Source organism: Phymastichus coffea, unplaced genomic scaffold, assembly GCF_024137745.1.
Source record: "Phymastichus coffea isolate CEN01 unplaced genomic scaffold, Cenicafe_Pcof_1.1 PCOF00157, whole genome shotgun sequence".
Taxonomy (NCBI): domain Eukaryota; kingdom Metazoa; phylum Arthropoda; class Insecta; order Hymenoptera; family Eulophidae; genus Phymastichus; species Phymastichus coffea.
The window spans coordinates 101058-124868 of NW_026706968.1; the positions used below are offsets into that span (position 1 = coordinate 101058).

The 23811-nt window shown below is 40.6% G+C and overlaps 1 protein-coding gene across 1 annotated transcript in view; it reads right to left on the minus strand.

Moving 5' to 3' along the window:
• LOC131672714 (homeobox protein SIX3) overlaps positions 1-23811 on the minus strand; it is a 38558-nt gene that overhangs the window by 13246 nt on the left and 1501 nt on the right. The gene's annotated exons all lie outside the window — the stretch shown is intronic.

Genomic DNA, 23811 nt, shown 5'->3' on the forward strand with positions numbered 1-23811 from the left:
TCACCCCGCTATTCGGTTTTTATAGCGTTGAAATTCTTAACTAGCGAAATAATAAAAATCGAAGAGATAGTATTTAATCTGACAATCGAGCAAATTTCTGAATGAAGATAAAAAAGAAAGCGATAAAAGCCATATCAAGGCTCAAATGGAATGGAGCTTTCGAGTGTTATTTCTCAACAATTCACGGGCGGACAATGCGAGATGTGAGCCGACCGGGGATCGCTACGGAAAAATTAAACGAATCTCAGAGGGTGCTGGCGCTGGGCACCGCCGTGGCGAGTATATAAAAAAACGACTCAATCACCACCAACCTCTGCTGTGCAGGCGGCGTCTTGGCGCGTGTAAACCAATTTCAGGCAATTTCGCGCCAAGAATAGCCTCTTCAGCGGCAAGCGAATGGACCTCGGACTTTTCCAATTTCAAAAGCTCTCTTGGCGGAAAATAGCGTCCCTCCTCACGCTGCCGCTACCCGAAGAAACGTCATGGGAAATTAGATTGGCTCAGATTTCCTTGTTCGATGACACTTTTGTGCAGCTAATGCTTTATCCGCGTACTTGTTGATTTGCAGCTTCCTGCCTGGCGTTTCACGGGTGGGCTTTCTCTCGTACGCGCGCGTTACCTGTTCGAAGCGAATAGAATGCATTCATTGAAAGTTGCTCGCTTCGAAATGAGCGTTGGATAACGCAATGCTTCCGCAGCGAGCTTCCATTTCAACTGTATGTATGTAAGCTACAGATGTATAAATTAGGCACGGAATGTGCGGCCGAGGCAGCAGCAGTAGGGCTCTTAAATTATTCTTCAATTTGAAACTAATACCTGCTCGTAAACGCGTGAAAAGCAAATCATAAGCTCGTGGTGTGGAGCGGCGGCGACACCGACATAGAGCGGCGCATACATGCGCGAGCGGAAAAAAGAAGTACGACGAATAGCGTGAGCAGGGCTAAAATTAACAAATCCCCAATCCCCCGAGGGCCGAGGCACGACTACGGAGATGACGATGATCAGGGCAAAAGGGCGAGGAGCATCGTTGCGTGATGCGATGTTAGCCTCCCTTTTCAATGTTCCGAGTTCTTGAAGTGTCAAATTCAATAATGTGCCCACGTCGTCGAGTCGAGTCGAGCTTTTTGACAATAAGTGCGCAATCTTCGATCGCCTGTAGTCTGCATACGCAGTCTACTCTTTTCCAATGCGCATCGAGTCGCGTTCCGCACGCGCCACAGAAAGCAATAATTATTCATTGGCTGTGGATGCAGTCGATTTGTTCCCACGTTTTGTGCGCCGAGACGCCATGATTCGATCAATTGGCGCTTCTAAAAATAAATCAGATCGAATGTACGGCGTATGTAAAAGATGTTTGTTTTAACGCTTGGCTAATACTCGCGACGGGCTCTTATATATCTTTAGTTAAAGGCAGGCACGGTGAGAGCAGTTACTGATTTCTTTGCGTGCGAGATTTGATTCGCTTTGCCTTTTTGAGAGGACGACTGACTGTGCAAACTCCACTTTCGCTCATTTTTTTTTTCTTCTCAAGCGCCTGCGCACATTATACATGTATTGGCATGATCAATCACAGCCACGTTTTGCAAGCACAAAAGATATTTTCAACGTTCATTTCAAGGACAAAGTGCCGCGATTTAGATATCGCTGCGCGAGACGCACCTGCGCCGCCTCTTGCTTGCAGTATCGATTCGCGTGCAGGTGAGTGCAACAGAGAGAAAGAGAGAGACAGACAGCCAGTAGCAGCAAGAGTCGCTGCCGTTGGTCGGCTTTCGCTGTGTAACGTTATATCGCGCGTATGGCATAATTAGCCTTGCTAGCGTGCGAAAATTCGTTAGCTTGCCGCGCATGCAAAGCAGCCCACTGTGTGCGTATATAATGACTGCACACTGCGCGTCTCTGCTTTTTCTTTGTCGCTATGGTGATTAACGCATTTTTTCTGAGCTTTCCTACTCGTTTTTCTTTTGTAATATGACCTAAGGTTTCATTTGTAAAGCTTTTTCATTTCCAGTGAAATGAGGGAAATGCATTATTTTTCTTGTTAATAGTTGCGTGTACGCAATATCGCGTGCAGTTTGGTAATACAGGAGCTTACTTTATTCAAAGCGTCAAAAAAAGAGGAAATAAATGACGTGTCAGATCGAAAAACGGCTTTGATAAAAATGAATCTTTTGACTGAGAAAAAGTAAAATACAGTGTACTCGATTTCAACGTGAACGGCAGCCGATAGTGTGACAAACAATGAAAAGAGTTTCGGGCAAGCGGATCGCAAAAGCGTAAAAAAATTCGACACCGTCCAATAACAATCTGACTGATCGTAGCGAAGTGCCTATTTGAGATTTAAATTTTAATTGAAAGCTGGGGATGCATAAGCTACGTGCTTTGTTACTCTTCTGCTGTTCGCGCGTACGGCACGGTACGGCACGGTACGGCACGGTGGCGTTCTCAATTCCGAACAATAAATTCCGCGGTGTTGCGCGGAGAAAGATGCTATCTGCGTTATTATACTCACGAAAAAAAGCTCGGACTTGCTCTACTGTAGGATAATTACGTGTGTGTGCGGGGGCTTCGGATATTAATTTCGCGTTGCTGCGAGCGATAAATTATTACGCTTTGTTGTGTGTGACGCAGCAGCAGCGGCAGCAGCGGCAGCAGCGACGATGGGAAAATGATTCAGAGACGCGAAAGATTATAACTGTATTTGCATGGCTCATTTAAGGTTCGGAAGTGTTTGGAAATTGACGAAAAACTGGTCGAGTCAAACGTGAAAGTACATTCGCGATGTGAAATTATCGATGATAATTTGCTTTTCCGCTTGTTTGCAACAGACTCAACGTCAATCAAAGCCGAAAATGAGTTTTTTGATATTGTGCTGATGGGTTCGTACCTAAAATTGGAATATTGTTAATGACGTCAGTCAATGTCCAAATCAATAACAGCCAGGCAATCGGCAAAAATAAATGACCGCATGAAAGTTAAGCCAAGTGTAGAAAGTTATAATAATGACAGGGGCGCGCGAGGCCATATTGCAATATAGAGTGCATAGGCATAATATGACGATATACCTAGCAGTCGCTGCCTGCCGCGAGGATTAGTGTTCGCGTCAAGAACTCTATTAGTTGGAGAGACTTATATGAAACGCGGCTGACGTCCGAATGCGTCGGAGGTATTCGAAAGTACACTGTACGCGACTGTGCATAATCGATGCATAACTCTCAAATCCTTTTGACGGTAAAGTCTTCACCGTGCTGCAAGTATACCTGGGTATTAACGCAAAGATGTTTTCTCACGTCTAGCGTACGACGACAAAGATATGTCGTAACTGATATGCTGCCGAGCGACGACATTCCGTGTGTCTCCGACAAAAAAAAGAAAGATACTTTGTCGCTGCAGCGATTGAGTAATGTCGTCTGTGTGTGCTTGCGAACAATGTGAGACGCGCAATTACACAAGTCGTGTACGCGTCCTGCAAATAATACTTCAACTTGGACCGTAATAATCGAATAATCGATGTACATGTGTGTCGAGGAGCTTATCAAGAAATGTATAGGAAATGATTCCGAGACAATGGAAAACAGCACCCTAAAATGTGAACCAACTCTGTACGTGCAAGACAAAAAAAACAAAATAAAACAGTCGAGTCATGTCCGCCAGACAGGCAGATCTCAAGTTGCTGATATACATTTCGCGATTATAACTGATATTCTCTAAGTGTATTATAATACACGTGTATGTGATGGATATAGTGCTTCAACGGGGTATATATGTGGGAACGCCTGCCTTGATGCCACTTTGCGGTAGTTTGAGAATCATCGTGACATTGTATGGGAAAAATGGAGAAACTTGTGAAGCGATGAGCTCGCTCAGGGCTTTTCGTGATTGTCAACAAAAAAGAGCTTTTGAAATAGATATCGAAATTATACAAGATCTTCAGCTTTCTCCTGTTGAATTCATCATTTTAATTACGGTGAATAGTTTGTTAACATTGCAGTTGAAAAATTAGCCCATAAAAATTTGATACGCGACTGCGATGTTACGTAAGTGATTTAGTGCAATGATATGATACATTCAATTAGCTTATGTGAGCTTGCATTTGATGAAAAAATGCCGAAGAAGAAAAAAAGCTAAGCACAATTGTTGCACTATCAATAAGGTACATAAGTATCGATGCGCTGATTAATGCCTCCATTGTATCGTCAGCACTACACGATCTCGATCAGATTGAGTGTCGCGGTCTGTTTGTTTTCAATTAGGACTAGAAGAACGCACGAGCCCAAAGAAGAGATTATACCAGCGCAAAGAGTTTGCGAGAGAGAGAACCGGAGTTTGATGGATCGCAAAGAAAGAGCGAGAGAATGATGATGATTCGCGGCAATGAGACGGCACTTTTTTGGGCACTACCTTTTTTTAATAAGCTCGAACGCGCACAATGCATTCTCGTTAGGTGCATGGCTCCGTGACTTTTCGATTATGAGTATACAATTATTTTTTTCGTTGTCAGTTGATTACGAAAAAAATAAAAAAAAAAAAACAATAATAATTCAATTTCACCGAAAGTTTGGAGTTAACGTTTACTCCCATACCACTGTGCGGTGAAATATCCATGTCAGCGTTTGCGTCACTCGCGTTCTTGGTGTTTTTGTTCTTTTCGTGAATTTATAGAAAATCCGTGTACTCTTGGCGGCGCTCGTTAGTTAGCCGGTAATCGAGCGTGTCAGCAGCGACAAAAAAGACTATATGTACGAAAGGCTCTCTGAACTAAGTTGAAAGGGGAGTGGAATTGAAACGTCTCGGGTTTTTCGTACATAGGAAGCAAGAGAAACGGTAAAGAGCCGTAAATCGCGCTCTTACCCGAGAAAGAGAGACGGAATGCCAATCCGTGAAATTCCCGAGTGCGAGCTGATTTTACTCTCGAAACGAGAACTTTATCTCGTGCCGCATGTTCAAAGCTTCATTGAATCTTGATGCTTTGTATCTTTCTCTTGCAATTAATATTGTCGAATTGAACATTGATCAGCCGAGAAAAAAGTCCAGGTGCATGTGTAAAATCAATGTGCACTTGTTTCGAAGATGTGACCAAGTCTTGTGTAATTTCATAAATCCATCCACATAACGGAACGTTACATAAAATCTTGAGTTGCGATTAAAACTCGTGCAGCGTCAAGTTAATTTTCATCAGTCTCGCGCGACTTTTGCAATAACCGCCGAGGACAGCAAAGGAGAGCGAATGACGACGACGACGATAATCGCAAATTGGATTATAATTCGCCAGCAGATAAGTCACGCTTGTCGGCGAGTACGAAAATGACTCTCGTGAAAGATTACTGCCGCCCGCGCAACGTACCTACGTAAATAGACACATCTTTTTTCGCAAGTGTGAGATTCTTCCCGCGATGAAAACAACTTGTAAGGAAAAAAGGTGACGAATAGGTTCCTTCATCCCGTGAATTTCTTCGATGATCAATGAGTCTGCAATAAGCTATGAAACCAACATTTCAAACAAATATCAAAGAATAATTGGAAAAAGAAAGAGACGATGGACGCACTTGTTCACACGCGAAAGTACAAGAAAGCGAGTGGCTCGCTCACCTTTCGCTCCAAGGGCTAATTGAACCTTTAACTCGTGCGCGGTGTCGCGCGCAATCACCTTCATCTCATTCTTACCCCGGCGATCTTCCTCCCGCCTCATTATTACAACAAGTGACATTCGCTCGTTTGTCAAGTGTCGCCTGGATGACGCGGTTCAATTGTTTTTGTTCCCCTTTTGTCGAAGGATTATATGGGCCTCAGGGTTCTTCCTCTTTTTATATACTTTGCACACAGTCAGGTGTGTTATTTCTTGCGGCTGCTATGGGCCTCTCGCTCTCTCGTACGAAGAATGCGGTGGCATAGACATTCCTTCAACCTCCATTTGCTCTCTCTCTCTCTCTCTTGCCTCGGCGCGATATAAAGCCGCGCTTGAAAATGCGGCGAAAAATCGCCTCGCACGCGAGGGCGCGCTATGGCAGTTCGTTAGGCGGGGAATTCGTCACCGTTTTACGGTACTCCTCGTAAATTGCTCGGCTAAATTTCATCGTGCGCGGTTGTAAACGACGATTCGTCAATCTGTAGTTTTGCAAGGTTTTACTTGTGACCAATATAGGTATATATCGATCTTATTCATATTTAGCTAAACACTATCTCGCGCTAAGCTATTCTCTTGATTTGTAAAATGTTTTCGTGGAGTAACAACTGGTTTTTTTCGTGTTTCATGACTCGGCTGTATATATTTGTAAGAACATCGGATGAGTACTCAAAGCACCTCAAGATGAATCAATTGGCCTTTATTAATCTTCAATAGTGACAGGAGTGTGCAGGTAATATTGTAATGTTTTCAAAACCGGTTCTCCGCGAAACATTCTTGTCCACCCCTCACTTTCAATCGTAATTTACGTTATTTGGGTTGAAAAATCTCTGTTTAACTTCTTACTAATGCCCTGCCAATACATTGTAGTATATTGCCACCTCCCCAAACTTTCGACTGATACAAAATATACTGAAAAGCAAACGCATCCCTACATATATATGTGTATATATATATAACAGTGAGCGTGCAACCGATCGAGCGGCGTCATATGAGCTGCATTAATTTCAACCAAACATAGAGAAACTCTCGTGTGTGCGTGTGTTTTAGTTTGTTTTTTCGAAAGCTCCAAAACGCACAGCAGCAGCAGCAGCACTTAATGTCTTTAAAGCGATCCTTTTACTCCCTCATGACAGATTTTTAGGTAATGTTTGTATTCGCGTGTAGAGGAAGGGGGATTGGCTGTGACGTTTAATCCCATAGGCAAAGTAACGAGACGACGGCTGTTTTTACAGTAGGGCGACAAATGACTTGTTCACTTGCCTCACGACACGCACGCACGCAAGCACGCACGATTCGATGTTTGCCCCGCACGTTTGATCTTCCAACGGACGCGATTCGATTCTCTCTTTCTCTCTCTTTGGGCGTGTATGCATATTTGCACTTTGCTAGCGTTGCGCGCAGCAGCAGCTCAACAAATGGATCTTACACTAGCAGTAGTAATGCATCGAGAGATTGCAATGTGTGCTACGTTTCTTCGAAATAAATTGAACGCGAATGAATTGAACGCTATTTACAGTATCTAGATTGCCGATAAGCTTTCTTTTAACTTTTGTCGCTGGCGCGTCAAGTTGCGAGGTAGCCATCTGGCGGCAACATATTACCGGCCAAGTTGACTTTTATATAGAGCAGTGTAGCCCTTAAAGTACGAGTAGATTGATAATGAAACCGTCAAGTTATTTGTCGTAAGGTACGGCGTGGATAATTTATCCGGCTCGGAAAAGCAATTTAATCGACTCGCGTTTCATTGATACAACTTGCTCGATGAACGCATTGGAAGAATTATTAGCTCAAAAAAAAAGAAAGAAATGATCTTTGGAGACACTAAACTTTGCAAGGTATGTAATAGTTTGAGCCGGCATATACATATAGAGTCTCTTAAAAGGCGGTAAATCATGGCTTTGGTTTTGTTGCTTTATCTTTCGCGGTATCGCGCACGACGGAAGGCTGCTGCCCGTATTCCTTTCGCTGATTGTGCCATACATAAAATTACGATAAATAATATCGCCGCTTGCGCCTCGGGCATACTCGATTGTCTTTCTTTCTCACTCTTTCGCTTCGAGAGAGATCATCCACTAATGATTTCGCGAGCGAGGAGAACTTTGTGGGTGGCGCTTCCACGCATGCTATTCTGTCTCGCGGAACAAACGTGAGCGAGAACACCTCGGCACTGTGATTTATCTTCGACTTGCGATATTCTGTCGGAACTGCTTGGGGTTAATCCAACAGACTCTCGGCAGCTATACAAAATATTGTATTTCTTATCGGGTCTGTATGGCCATTGATACTGATTACAGATCGGACTTACGCGTCGTGTAAACCATTCCTGCTAAACCATTGTTGGGACTCACCTGAAACCAAAAGAAAAGATAATCGTCATTAGCATATTATGACAGTTAACCAACGCTCTAATATTATGTCTGCGAAGTATGCTATGTTAGCGTCTAACTATTTATTTTCGCGATCAACAAAGTTTTTTCGCCTATTGTGCCAACAAAAGTACTTTGCCGTCAGTGCGCGGTGTTATCATCTGTCGCCGTCAGTAGCATTCAGCAAGTCAATTATTCGAGCAAAGTAAATTCCTTTTCATAGTACGGCGTAAGAAAAGGATCTGGAAGATCAAGCACATTTGTATCGGTCACCATCGCGTATAGTAGCAGTCCATTCAGTGCCGCAAAATGCTCGATCAATTTTCCAGACTCTCTTACACACACATACACAGGTGAAAAATTTCGTGGGCAGCGTCTAATGAGGATGATGCCTTCTCTCACAAAAGCTCGCCGCGTAGCCACTGACATCATTTGTTCTCAGCTGTCTCCTCGCGCCGGTCAATTTGTCGACGGCTTTTGATGCCAGCGGAGCCGTTTAATTATCGATGCGTCATTAATTTTCAGCGAAATGATAGGTTTCGCTGATCACACCGCGCGCTGTCAAATTGCTATCCGCGTAATAGTTTCCTCAGTCTAGCAGATTAATTTTGACTTCGGCCTGTCAATACAGCATATAGAATATGGAACGTCAATTGGAACGTAGGGTGTTTTGATTGATCGATGTGGAAAACAGAAGGAAGTACAAGTTTTCATGTATTTGCATTGTGATTCGAATTGCATAATTTTGAATTGAAAGGACAAATTAACGATAAAAGTAAAAAGGCTAGGACCTCACGCGAGGACGTATGACGTAATTTGTGCACACGACCCGAAAACCTCAGCTGTGGAATTATTCGTATTATAGCTACATCAGTACGAGGACGGTGGCTCCCGTGAGCGAGTGCGAAAAGATAAACGAGCGACGGTAGTGCGAAACTGCCGTGCGGTTAATTTATATATATATGCGGCCAGTCATACAATCATACGTAAGAAAGACGCGCGACTGAAGGAAGATTTACGATCGAAACACCCCGCAATCGACGGAGCGTTTTTGGCACTCGAATTTACAACCTTTTAATGGCACGCATCCTATAGATGTCAGATATTTGATAGGCCCTGTGTAGGTAATTAAATGTACATGATTATACACACAATGTAGAAAATAGTGGAGCTAATTGACACACGCGAACTGTTATTTTTATTGTACAAGACCACTACCTGTTAGACGCATTATACTTTGTAATGCTATTGAGTGCTGCGTGAAGGGTAGGCGTGCCTGGAAAATCGAGGAAAACGCCTAGCGTGTTAATAAAGTTTTACGAAACTCTCAGCAGGAACATATTCTCCAAAGCGTTCTCGAAGTGTTATAGTCATGACTTGTATAGAACGATTAATTTCTCGGCGCGTCGGCGTGAAGTCAGCAAGAAACCGTTGTATATATCAAAGAAGAGGTGTCTATGTCCACTTAAAAAGCCCATCGAAATCGACTTGTCGATCGATGAACCGATCTCCCTCTCCCTCCAACAACAGATAAAAACTCTAAACGACCTCTTTCTCTCGCTGCTTGGCAGCAGCAGCGAAAAATAAAAGAAAAACGCGCGCGAGTTACAAGGCGCCGCTCAGGAATTCGCTTTTTCGTGTCCACGCTCGCTGCAGTGCTTGTAAACCGTCGTCACGCAAGCGTACAATGTTTAATCGGCCCAAGAGATGACTCTATCGCGCGCCGATGATTGATCGAAAGCTCAGTGTAATTAATTGACTTTCTGGCTCGGCTTTTTATGATTATCTAATGATGGAAAACAATTTTTCGACGAGCTGCGCGCGCCAAGTTTATTAACGATCCTGCTTTCTTGAAAAATCGCTGCGTATTTGAATTTCAAATGCCGGTCTAGTTGCGCGAGACTTGGGCTCAAGAGGTTTTTTTCAATTTCATTAATCGACTCTGAAGGCGAGTTCGTCGCGGTCGATAACGCGACAATAGGTGTTATTACTCGCGTAAGCTTTTCAAATCGATATCCATGTGTCTGTTGGTTTGACGATAATGCCTTTATACTTGGCAGAGTCGAGGGTGGCTGACGTTTTTCCTCCGTGGCAAGAAAAACAAGCGTATACGAGCGCTCACGCGCGTGCACTCTGCCGAGTGACACTTGTCCGACTCCCCGTTGGGGAATATACGGGAATGGAGTGCAAAGTTGCGTTGTCGTATATATCGATACGAAACTGCCTTTTGTTTCTTTGGACAATAGCCGATGGCGCTGTAAGATTACAACAACTTTCTCGCGGCGCTACATTATGCTTTTGCCGATAGATCTTGAAAGACATCGGATGGTTTCTTTTTCGACTGTTGCTAAAAGCCGCAGTCAACTTGATACAGCAACGCAGCAACGAAAACGAAAACAACGAAAAAGATACGCACGTAAATGCGAATGAAAAGAATCTGTTGTTTTGACGAAGCACGCTCCAAGAGTCTGGAAATCTATTTTGATCTTTAGCGTCGTAGGGGACAGATGCTGCATCTCTTTCGTTCTCTTTTTCTGTCCCCCGCTTCTTTTTTCTCCCTCCAATCTGCAGTCAATTGTTTCCAGCTAAACTGTTTGCCTTTCAGTCGCGCGCGGCACCCTTTTGCGTCGGTGTTTGCTCTCTCTCTCTCCCTCTCGCAGTGCCACTGCAACTTCTTTTTTCTCTCCGAGACTTTTGAGCTCTTTGATTTTTTTCCCAAAAACTTGCAGGAGAGGAGGGCAAAAAGCTCTTTGTGTATACGTATGTACGTGATAAAGTCGCTGCGAGACTGGGCAAACGTTATAATCGCATTGCAACCGCGCTTGAGATTAAAATTAGTTTTCTTTTTTCTTTTCTCGAGGCATGACTGGGAGAATGGATTCATTTCAGAGAGCAGCAGCAGCGTAAAACAAACTTGTGTTCTTGTGTACAAGAAAGAGAGTATCCCGCGGAGAGTGAGTGGATCGATCGAAGGCGTTTTTCGAAGCCAAGAAAAAAAATCAAGAGTGAACAGTAAAGTCGATCGGCCCACTGACGTCTCCATCCGCGTGCGATACTGCTGAAATAAAGACGCTGATACGGGGCTTTTCAATTTGAAAACAATTAATCATCGCACGCTGGCTGGCACACACAGAGCAGGTAACGGCTTAATTATAAAACAATCACACGCCAAGGCAGAAAGAGTGGCCCAGCGTGTATAGAAAACAACTATGTGCTAAATCATCCTTGGCTCGTTTGTTATGCCACGCGAAGAAAAGCCCTTGGCAAGTGCGACTGAGCGCAGCTGAATATATACAGGCACCATGCCGCTTTTTCTCTAACAAGCCATTTTTACTGCCGTTTATGATTTTCGAACATCATTTCATATCATACCGTAACGAGCGATATTCATATTTTGAATATACACCCGCTCGATCGATATTTCATGCCGATAATGATCCGATGCTAGTCATGCGAGTAGCGACTCTTGCGCCAAGTTCGACGTTGCGCTAAACTCTCGCTTTTCCTCGACACCCGCAACTACTGGGCACCCATTAAGCAGAGACTGACAAATACAACGACTCAACTACAACTACCAATCACCAACAAAAATTACCGTTGCAAGTCTTCAATAATGACGAAACTGACTTATAATTTATGGGCATTCAATTTATGTCAAATGTCACGATTTTTAACATAGTCTAACCGCATATATTGCCGCATTTATCATTCATTCCGTATAACATTTTTTTTTAATCACCTTTTTTTTCTACCTTCAACATTTGTTATTCTCTTAAATTTATTCTTATTATTATTATAATAGGTCAGTTGCATTAACAAAAATCTACTGAAAAAGAGGTGTCTATATATTCTCAGCGTTATGTTGGCTCAAAAATGGGATAAGTCAAGTTGAAAAAGATATCGCTATCAAAGCGATTGTCCGATTTGCGATCAATCAAGCAATTTCTGAAAAAAGAAGGCTCTAAGAGAGACGATTCTGTTGATCATCCTATATATCCTCAAAAAACCCTATAACGTTTCTTCTTTTTTTTTAATCTAAACCGTGCGCGAGGTATAAGTATATCCTTAAAGGACCGAATTCTTACGACTAACTTCGCGTGAGGGACTCCATGTTTATCACGACTTGTGATCCCTTTTACATGTCATGCGCAAAATTTCCAAGTTTTTTTTGTTTCATTGGAAGGATTGAATTTTATAATTTTTTGGAGCTGCAGACTTTTGTCATAATCAATAGTAAAATCTTTATGCTCAAAAAAATTAATAGTTATATTTCAAATTAGCTAAACAAACATAGTAAAAACTTTCTATAATTGGTAGTTCCTATAATTAGTAATCGTCTAAGAAAATTACTGATGTAACACCACGCTTTCTCAAAGACCAGCATTATTTAAATCAAATGGTAAGTAAGTAATTTCGTAAATTTTTCCCATCAAAATGAATCTTGTAAATTTTTTGAATTTTTTCTCTATTAAGATCAAATAGTATACATATTTCATAGCCAAGAGACTCAAGAAATATCTTTGACAAATCAAATTTTTAGCTATTCTAATAATCTCCAGTTTAAAATATACGGTTTTAATAAACTCATTCAAATTTTTAAGATTTAAAATTGAACGACAAGAATCGCTTGGTTTTAACCGAAAAAAATTATTAATAATAAAAACAATAATAATAACTTTTTATTGGCCATATAAATAAATATACATTGTACAGTACATTGCATTTTTTTAAATCTATTTACAATAATTATTCACAGCTTATGAACTAGTGTATCCTAGTTGTAATATTGTAATATACATATATATGTAAGGCCAATTTTTTCATTATTTACATTCTACGAGATTTTCAAATTTCAAAATACAAAAAATAATATTGATTATACATTATGTTAAAATCTTTCATCAATTTAGTGTTCTTATGTATCCATTTTCTTAGTTTTTTCTTGAGTATATATGTTTTTGTATTCAGTATTTTCATATTATAATCTAATTTATTGAAAACCTTTAATATTATGGTTTACTGGTTTTTTAGTTTAATTTCTAAATTACTTTGGTAATATTTGGCAAAGTAATGAGACAAATTTGTTCTTTGTCGGTTTTATTGATTGCTTGTAGTCAGATGAAATTAGATCATAATTTGTCATCACAGCTTCAAGTAGGTAGTATTGTTCAATGGTTAAAAGTTACTTGATATCTTGCTTGCTACGTAAGATTTTTAAACATTTTTTTTGTACTTTTTTTGGTGTGATAATGCATTTCCATGTGCACTTCTCCATATAATAATTCTGACTTTATTATATACTGATGCATTTGAATAATGCGTAGTACATTGTTTATAATGCTTGTAACGAACTGAATGTCGAGGTGTGCGATGTGTCCGGAAGATGACGCTTTCGCCTGTGCTAGATCCTCTATATTTGAATAATAGCGGATTCGTGGAAAAGTAGGAAAATGATTCAGCTGATCGTCGCGGGAGAAGGCGGTTTAGCGCTGGTGAGCTAGAGAGTAGCTCTCTCGCCTGGGGTCCGCCGAGGCATCAACATCGTGGTTGGACACGCTCAACCCATCCTTGTTATATTTGAATTGTTGCTTTGGACCGATAAGCTATAAGTCTATCATCACTCAAATTATACTTCGGCCTTGTGATTCGCCAACCAAGAACGCGTGGACCGATTCATGAAGATCCTTGAGTCCAAGGGGAGCAACAAGCAACAAGACTCCAGGCGCCGAACCATCGATTGTCATCGCATCACCGATAATCAGCTAAGTTTTTCGCGTTGTCTTGTATCGACTCGTATTTTTCTGTGTCTGTTGTTGCGCGTATTGAATATAACGCGCGAATGAATATTAGAGAGATTAGGATAGCTATGCGCGCCGGACTCCCTCACTCAATCAGTGAAATAGACTCTGTGCCGAACACAATAAAATCATTACAATACCCACAGTTTCCTGTAAAGAATACATTATTGTTACATGCTTTAGTATTTAAAACTATTTAGAATCGTCTGAATACAAATGTAAGGTATTTTGTGGTTTACTTTTTGGCTACGTTCTTAATATGATTTTCCTATTTTAATTTTCTATCAAAAAGTATTCCTACATATTTATGTAATTATACTCACTCAATCTATGTTTTCTATTTTTCTATTAAAATTTTCTGGTACCCTATTAATATATGCTTCAAACACTATATAACTGTTTTGATTGTGTTTAGGGATAATTTATTCAAAGATAGTTAATATTAATATTTTTTAATAGTTTAATCATTGCTTCTTCTGCTTTCAGTGCAGCGTGGTGGTTCACACTTTTATTTTGCACAATGAAAGTGTGAACCATAAGACTCAGATGCATCTTCGAATTTATAGTGAGGTTAAGTACTTCACTTATAATTTGATCTGTGTAAAAAATGTCAGTCAAAAAAACACTGTTTCGATAAAGTACGATGTTGCGTGGAAGGTTGTCTTAGTCAGAAGACAGGCAAAGTACACAGAAATAATGCTATAGCTTTTCATCCATTACCCCAACTTAATGAAAATAAAATTCTGAGAACCAATCATTTTAATCAAACAGAAAAAATTAATAGGCATAACTGTCCACTCACTCCTATTTTACATGAACATTTAAAGTCTCTAATAACATCTTTATCGGATATCGTCTCATTCATTTCATGTGGCTTATCACGTATGTGGGACATTTGTAAATAGACTGACAGAATCGTAACCTCACCATTTTTGTTGGAATCAATTTCTCCGCAAACTATAATATGACCTGCTTTAAAAACTCAAACGCCTTCGATACAATTTTTGCGCTTTGTTCTGTTCAGCCAAATCATAAATATTTTGCATTGTTATATAGATTTTTATCTAAAAGTTCAGCCTCTCCTTAAGATCACATGTGAATACTTCTACCAATGTCAGCCATCTTGGCTACATATGTATATAGTATTTTATTATCCAATGTATATGAGGGTATTGTTTTTTAAGAGAGTAAGTATAATAGATCAGTAATGTAACAAATAAATAATAATGGCTCTAAAATAATATTTTCCAGTACTTCACAGGTCATATGTTATTTATTACTGAAATGTGTATTAATTTTTACCATCTCTATTTATTTAAGAATATATTTTAATTTTGTAAGGATTTATACAATCTGCAATGAATGATTTTTTTCGATAATTTGTGCAATTTTTAATACTAATGATATAGATCTATAATTAGTTGGTAATGTTCTATCTTCGGCTGTATTTATTGCTATTATTTCTATCATTTTTTAAACTAAAGGTCATATTGCTATATAAATGTATAAACTAAAAGTACATTCAAGTATACATATTATATTTGAAGCAATAAGTTTTAATATTTTCATATTTATACCATCCATATCTTTCGCTTGATAATTTTTAATATTTTATCACTGTCTGTATAAATAGAATAGAACATTTTTTGCAATCTATTAGCTCAACTTATTCTGTGGTTCTTCTGTTTTATAAAAAATTTTATTAGCGATTTGACCATTAGATTTTCGCAATTTCGTTCTTATTTGTAATTATTTTATCGTCAAGTTTGACTGATTCCATATCAATTACTTGTTCTTTAGATAGGTTTACTTTATTATTTATATACTTTCAAAGAGTTTTACTATCGCTTCCTGTCTTATCAGAGATTCTTTGTTTTTCGTTAAATTTTGCTTGTTTGAATAATATTTTTTTTCATATCTTTTATGTTTTTGTTTATAAATCAGATTATGCGGTTTATTTTTCCAGATTTTGCATAGTATTTGTTGCTGTTACAAGATGTCAGCATTTTTAGTGTTATCCATTTTTTCCACAAGTTACTGTTATTTACATGCTTTAATCACGCCTATTTTTCAATAATTCTATAATTTGATCAATAATTTGAATCCTGTCTTTTGCAGACCAATCAGATTCTGAAGTAGCAGCTCGTTGAAAAACTTTATTCCATTAAAACTTTAGTTTTTAATGAAATTGAATACTCTTAATTCAGCCTAAAACAATACAATTGTTGTAAAAATATTTCCAAACATAATAAAATAAAACTTACTTATTTACGATTGTCTTTCTCGTGAAGGATGATGGTGGCTGTCTGACCGTTGAAGACATTGATCGTTCCGTTTGTTGTGGTGCGATTACTGATAATGAGGATGTTGCTGGGATGTCTTCAAATGGTATAATGGATTTGTTGTTGATGATTTCGGGTATTACCCATTCTGTGACTTTGGTAGATAATTGTTTAGCTTGTTAGATTGTTGACAAAATGAGCCTTGGATTTTTTTGAATTGGAATTAGAATGTTTATTCTTTATCAAAAGCTTTTTACTACAATTTTCTAATAACAGAGCAGCTTTGATTTCCTCTTCTAAACTTTTACTAAACAATAACTGGTTGAATGTCGTTGCAGTAAGGATTTCTTTTGAAAATTCTTTGAGATTCATTAAAATTAAAACTCTCCTTGATAATGATTCATTTCTTTGTAAATTAAGGAAAATTGACAAGCATTACTAATAATATTGAATAATTGTACATCATCAATAACCTTTTAACGCTGTACTGTTTTGATAGAATTTAACGCAAAAATATACAAAGAAATTTGTACTCGTTTTATATCAAGCTGATCATCACGTTCAATAATTGGAGCTTGCAACGAGCTTTTGATCATATCATTGATTAATGGATTCTTGATGAAAGTACAATTTTCGGGACAGAAATATTATTTAACGAGATTATCCTTCTCTTCCATAGGTAGTCCATTATTATAAATAACACATTCTTCCAACGAATGACTATAGCCTCTTTCATGGATGGTGAGAACACTTTTTAAAAAATAATACGCTTACCCAGAGCTTGTAAAAAACGTTCATCCAGTTCTGATTCTTTTGAGATAGAATCAATAACCTGCGATGCTTCAGCTAAAGTAGCATCCACAAATAAATTTGATAGTAAAACCTGTGGTGAATCAGCAGGTAACGCCGTAATTTCTGCACCTATCTGCATTGTAGCAAGAGACTAGATGAACAGTTTAGAATAAGAAATATTCTAGCTAGAGTAGCGGCGGTATGGCGAGCGATGAGGCGAACGAGATGCGAAGCTGATCCAAGACCAAATCAACATATCACTCCGAATCGGAAGAACTGGATGAGTAGTCGTCTGCAAATGCAGACTGAGTGAATGCGTACATAAACGAGTCCTAGGCTATCATTTTACTGAACTTAACACAGGCATAGAACACAATTACAGAAAATTTTTATGCGTGCATAGATGCTGCTTGAAAACTATCAAAAAATTCTGAACTCGACTCAGATTCGAATGGTGACTGTTTTCCTGGTGATCAGTTTTGCGCCTTATCCTTTCCAATCGCCATTCAAAACGTCTATTCTCTTCTCCAAGGACGGCATGACGTTTCCGTCTCCCCACAGTTTTTTAAGTGAACGGAAAAAACACGTCGTCACTCAAAGGCACAAAAATAAAGAATGACGGTTGCAACATACATGAAGGAAATGATGTTGTTTTCTCTTTTGCTTAAGTTTGAAAACTGCGGTATAAATTCAATAAAGTAGAACACTACATTGTGATTTCGAGGATTAAAAGGTTTGAAATATAATCTATATTTCGAGCGTGACAGATAGGTGACAACGAGAACCGGTCACGATCCATCGCGATTTTAATAAAGAACAATGATGTACATAGGCGCAAATAGTTTGGATCGAACAAGTAAAAAATAATATAGGTAGAGAAATAAAAAAAGATTTTTCGACGATCGCACGCGTTTACGGAGAATCGCGCGACTCATTGGTTAACGGCGGTCAGGCAGTTAATTAAGCGTGAAACGAGGGGTCTATTCACGGGAGAAGGACATTCGATATACCCTTGCGCACACAGAACGAGCAGCTCCTTCGGAAAACACCTTGCGATGTTGTAACCGAATATCGGCTCGCGATATATCTGGACCACGTGCAACTCTATATTGCACAGGTGCCAGTGGCGAACGTTGATCCACTGCAGTCCACCGAGATGATGCACCTTCGAGACGGATAATTGAGATGGTCGAGCACCGTTTTTCAGATTGGATGACCAATCTTTTTATTTTTTCTTTTAAAAAGCTTCAATTGGGCATGAACGAATGTTGTCGTGGGCATTCTACACGAATAGTCAAAAAATAGATTTAAGCTATCAGACAAAAACTACCTCAAATTTATTTTCGAAACATTACTCATCTGCCTCGAGTCGTAAGGCGAGCCTGCAATCTCTGCCAAAAAGGAGCCGCGCGCGATGAAAATAAATCACGAATCCCGATGAGATTGTCGACAGAGCAGCAGCCATAATTCATTTTCATCGCGTGGCTCCGCACGAACAAAAGCCTTAACCTATGGGTATCGTTTACCACAGCAGCCCTTTCGGTTTCAAGCACCACTATACACTTTGCTCTTTTCAGCGCCTTTATTTTTTTCATTCGTGTCATCCACAAAAGAATGGAGTGCACTGTTAGCCTTTTATACTCTCGTCGGCTCTTCAACCTCGGTTTATAAGTAGTTAGATAACTTGTAGGGGCATTCATACGAGAGAGAGAGAGAGAGAGAGAGAGAGAGAGAGAGAGAGAGAGAGAGAGAGAGAGAGAGAGAGAGAGAGAGAGATGCTACGTAGTGATTGAGATGTAAAAAGGCAGTTGCGCTATAGCGTTAATGATTGTGCTTTCGTTTCATCCCATTGATACATATCGGAATGTGTTGGGTTCGATGTCAGTTCCAACGATTGTTTTTTTTCTAGTCCCACACGAACGTCTAGACAATATTTGCAAAAATGCATCATCGAATGCTTTAAGTGCACTGCGTTATAGTGACTTGAAAATGTATTAATTGATACTCGAGCCGCGAGCACGTACACGTGTTATAGCGCGGGAGTCTGCTCTCTCGTCGACACGTACACAACATTGGCAGAGAGCTCTTTCAGCATAAATGGCGTGGCCTAATGAGTGGCCATTACCGGCAGGCCACTAACGATCGCGTCTCAGTCTCTCTCTCACTCTCTCGTTGTCTCGGATCATCTCTTCATCTCCTTTCCATCTGTACTGCTGCCCATATATACTCCGACCGAGAGACAGTCTCGTTTGTTTCGGAGCGTTCGCAACAAAAGGACAACCGCATGCATCGCAACCGAACGGTTTTTCTCCTGAAATCGATGTGCGGCATTCGACGGACTGATGCCGCGCGCTTGGCTCGTTTAGTTTTATTGCTAAGCTTCATTATCTCCAGTGCGGTGATTGACTTTTCAATTATTAAGTTTCTGGAAGTGTGATGTGTTCGTCTTGCGAGGTGCTTATCGATGAATTTAGTTTATCGTAGGTGTATGACAATGACCGAGAAGATTTCCGGGACATGACAGCTGAATTAGTGGTCGCGGTCCAATATTTCGTCCTTAATGCTCGTGATGGCTTGTTGCAGCCCCCTGTGGCGGAGCGAAAATAACCCCCCACGCATCCAAGAAGGGAGAGAGTCTATACATATACGGAAACAAAAAGCACCCGATCGCAACCCGTCGCGGAAACGAGCGATGACAGCTGTAACGCCAACACATACACAGGCACACCGATCGAATATTTGTAACGTGTCGATGTTTTCCATGGCCTACGGGGGTGCGCGCGACTCTCTACGTGTCCGTTATGGAACTAATTATCGAAAAATTGAGGAGATTGCTGCGATCATATTTTCAATTCTCTTTCGTCTGATAGATTGTTTTACAAAGAAATAACGCGCTGATTTTTTCAGTCATAGTTTCTTATCCAAAGTAGTAATTTTACAAAAAAAGCGCGCAAACTTATTTCAACATCGAATTCTAGAAATAACATTGGTTCAACTGTTGATAGACGGATAACTAATGAGCAATGCAACATTAGCACAACTCTCACTGGCGAAACCTCATCATGCGCGCGAATAGCTTTATAATTAATCGCACATTCGCAATCACCCTGCAGGCAAGAGAGGAGAGGTAGGGAGGGAGAGAGAGAGAGAGAGAGAGAGAGAGAGAAGAGAAAAAAGAAATCGAAAATTCACGCGCGTGTCAAGTCATTCATCATATAGGCTGCGCCGTCGAGTGACTCTCATCCTGACAAATTCGTACAAAAAACTCGTCGGCGGGCTAGCACGTTAACACCCGCCTATAATATGTTCGCTCGTGAACGTCGAAATTTGGAATCATTAGAAGACGCAATCTATCACTGCGAGCGCAGGTGTCATGAACTGAATAAATCATCTCACCTTTGTATATATCTATTCCATTTCTGAATGATCATCGCGGGCAATTTATTTCGCCAGTTAGAAAAGAACGAAAGTGGTAATTAGCCAATTTATTTGTCGCGAAAGTTTCTCGCGCAGAGAGCTGTATCGATCGCATGCTCGCCGGGAAAGCCACCCTCCAAGTTGAGAGAGAGAGAGCTCATACATATATCCACGTCGCTGCTGCTGCCATCGTCGTGAGTTCCTTGGGCGTGTTTTCCTTTCCTCTCGAGGTTATCAGATTTTCATAAAGTCGCTCTCGAGTTTTTTTTCTTCTTCTTCATTCTTCACTTTCTTGCGAGCGAGGCTTTCGTCAAGAAAAATACCTGCCACGTATATAACCGTAATTCCCTTTTGTCCCATGGAAAAACTTTGTGTGCGTGAGAAGAAAAAAAGCACGACCGGTATATGCTCGCATATAGGAAAGTAAACCACTAATTTATCGGAAAGGGAGAGAGCCTTTTTGAGCTCGCGGTCATGAATTCGATCTCTATTGATGAGTATCGAAAAGAATAGGGAGATACCATTCATCGCATTCTACGAATGCATGCGCGTCCGAAGAGAGAGAGAGAGAGAGAGAGAGAGAAAACGAAATTCGTATACTCGCGTGACATTGCTGAGGATAACGATACTCTAATTCCTGTATATATAGGCTTGTGTCACACACAAAGGCGAAACGAGAAGAGAGATACAGTCGGAATTAAAAGTTTTGCGATTAGGAAGCGGCAAAGAGCTGCTATATACACGTCGTCGGCGGTGAGATTGCCTCCGGGCTATATGTACGAGAGAGAGAGAGAGAGAGAGAGCATATTGAATAACTCGCTCGCTGGACCGCGAAAATATAGTGGCGCGGCAACGCCAGCACAGCACGGAGATCGACCAAAAGGGACCTGCGCTGCTCTATCCTCCGGGCAAATCTCTATCTCGCATATCTTTCGCGTGCACAACGCTTCAACCCTCGCCTTTCTGTCTTTTGTCTTTTTCGCTTGTGTTCCTTCAATTTGATTTTCGTCGTTGTGCATCTCCACGCGTGTGTGTATTTGTATTTTTTTACCGCCGTTTGCCAGCTTTACACAGCAGGTAGCTTTTGTGAAAAAATTTACGAGTTAGTTGCTCGTGAGCAAAATTTACTAAATGAACTGCCTTTCCGTTTTGCGAGAGAGGGTCTATTGCGCAAATTCATAAAAATTAATAAAAATAAAAATATTAATTACTACGCGTGTGAACTTACAATAGAAAAGTATTGAAAAAATACTTGCATTGATGTGTACATGATAGCCACTGGCAGAAGTTGTATAATTACAGCTGAAGCGCTCATTGCGATGCATGCTTATCCATGCAAATGCGAGAGAAAGAGAGAGAGAGAGAGACGGTGCTCCACGCTCGATAAAAGGACACGTATCAATTACTCCGTGTCTCGCGGCAGCGACTAAGTTGCGCTATATTAATCGGCGAATAGGGTAATAGTATGGTGTAACGCACCAACTACATGCCGCGTTAATCATCCTCTACATACATACATACATTCAGACATATGCCGAGATCGCTAAGATCTAGGACGGTGATTCTTAATTGCACCGAGCGCTTTCTACTCGGCAACGATGATATTGCATGCAAGTACGGAATATACAATATGTTTGTAGCTAATTGTTAATTCATGGCCTAATTAAAAATTGCGTATTTACGATTATCCATTAAAAAACCCATACTAAGCAGGTATTAGCTGCCACATGTGTTTGAGTGCCAAGCAAACACAAAGTAAGGTGCTACAGATGTTCACCGCGGAGATATTTCCAATCAAATGAAGGCATTTCTAGAAGAAAGCAAGATAGGAAGGGAGAGATAGAGGAAAAGAGGGATCTGAAACAAATCTTGTACCTGTGCAGGCCCCTCTTTCTCCACGTAATTTGCATTATCCCTAGTAAAGACTGAGAGAGAGAGAGAGAGAGAGAGAGAGAGAGAGAGCAGCAACGATAATAATAGTTCCCGGTGTTTGAGACGTAATTTATCGCTTATATACAGCATCTGTATAAACAGCACCATGCAAGGCGGAGCTTAGGGGCGCGTCTGAATTTTTGGGTTTTCTTCGGGTTCGTCAATTTCTAATGGCACGAGAGTTATTGTTGCGATGTGGGACGACACAATATCGTAAGAAAAAGGGAGGGAGAGAGGACTCCCAAGTATGTACCGAGTTACCAGTCGTTTACCTAGGACGCGTACAAGTCGAAGGGAATGCAAGTGGGCGTATACGCACGCGGTTGCTGTTATTGCTGGCACTTAACCACCGTGACCGACTGAAGGAACCGAGGATTAGTGATATCTGCTGGCGCTCGCTGTAGTGCAGACACTCGGTTTGTGAGAAGTCTGCATTTCTGCATAAAAGTACGCAGACGTTACTAAGCTGCCATATTGCTTTCAGCGATTAGCCAAAAGTTAAGTTGCACCGGATCAAGTGGCAATGCCTAATACTGCGGCGAATTCATCGATTGTTTTTGCATTTCAGCCAAATCATTAGGTCTTTTGTTTCTCTATTATGTACGTCTTCACTTGTATTTCTAAGAGATTCCAAGAGACTTTTGTACGTTTTTCAACAGTTGTTGCTTTATTATTTCACACGCGCCTGATTTTTTTTTCCAACTAATTAAAAAGAATTATTCGATGAAAAGGCTAATAAGCATGCGAATCGAATTTTAAAAAGATATTCCAACGAATGTAACATGGCAATAATCCGCCCTCGAAAGCCATCAGAAAATTAATGCGCCTGCATTCTCATTCTGTCGGCCACAAGAGAAAAGGAGAACACACGGCGCGTAATCTGAATAGAGTCGAGAGATGGGAATGCAGGGCGCACGACATTTACTAAAATGCGATTGAAAGTCGTAATTTGAAAATCGGCCATAGTCTGGCTGCCGCTGCTGCGTCGACCCTCCGTCGGACGTCGAAATGAAATTACGCGACCCTCTTGCGTCGTCGTGTACATGCGGCAGGGGAACGCGCATCACGCGGCGAGTCTCTGTCGGCGAGAAAAGGACACAAAGGATGCTCGTTTGTCGAGGACAATTTTCGGAGGGATCTAAACCGCTAATCGTTTCGCGATTATGTTTCATTAAACGCCACTTAATGAATGAGGACGCTGGCACGTAGCAGCATCGACCGCAACGCGTGTGCCTTTTTCAGAGAGGAAAAAACCGTGCCACGCGTGTTTTTGATGATGCTTATGTAAACACGCGTCGAAAGAGGAAGCCCCGAGTGAATTCGCGGATAATTGCTCCTTTTCGAAGCAGAAATCCATTTCGCGCACATGTCGGTGAGTCAATACGCAGTTTTGCCAAACAAATTGTTTGAAGTGTTGCTATTTTATTTGTGATTAAATGCATGTACGCCGACACCGAGTATATTATAAACATTTGCTTTGTGTCACGTTTCAACTGCAGTTACATGACTGACTCGGATGGGAGACGATAAAGCCACGCACAATTGATTCGTCTGGGTTGCACGGGTAGGCGAACGAACGAAGTTAAATTCCGCGAAGAAGG